The following is a 565-nucleotide window of genomic DNA, read 5'->3' as shown; positions in this document are numbered from 1 at the left end:
ATGAGCTCCTATTTGGTTTTTTGAACCAGGCTGTAAACATGTTGATTTCTGCTGTCAAAACAGGCTTTTTTGAGTGGGTGTGTATGTGGCTTTTGGTGGTTTTGCAGTCGGCCTCTAGTGGACACTCAGGGAACTACAAGTTATCAACACCGTAGGTTGGGGCTAGGTAGGTAAGTTTTCTCAATAGAGGGGCTGCGCTGACCAACATCTCTGGTGGCTAATATACTTACTATTGACAAGAACCTCATACAACCCCACTTACAAAATAACCAAACCATCCCTTTAAGACTGGACTGAGCAAAACCCCCCTGGGAGTCAATCAATTAATTTTTATTTGTATAGCATCAACTCATAACAAGTGTTATCTCGAGACACTTTACAAGAAGCAGGTAAAAGACCTTACTTATTGTTATGTTACATAAAGCAGGTAAAAGACCTTACTTATTGTTATGTTACATAAAGCAGGTAAAAGACCTTACTTATTGTTATGTTACATAAAGCAGGTAAAAGACCTTACTCATTGTTATGTTACATAAAGCAGGTAAAAGACCTTACTCATTGTTAT

This window comes from Labrus mixtus, chromosome 17 (genome assembly GCF_963584025.1).
Source record: "Labrus mixtus chromosome 17, fLabMix1.1, whole genome shotgun sequence".
NCBI classification, from domain to species: domain Eukaryota; kingdom Metazoa; phylum Chordata; class Actinopteri; order Labriformes; family Labridae; genus Labrus; species Labrus mixtus.
Note: the sequence above shows the minus strand (reverse complement) of the source record.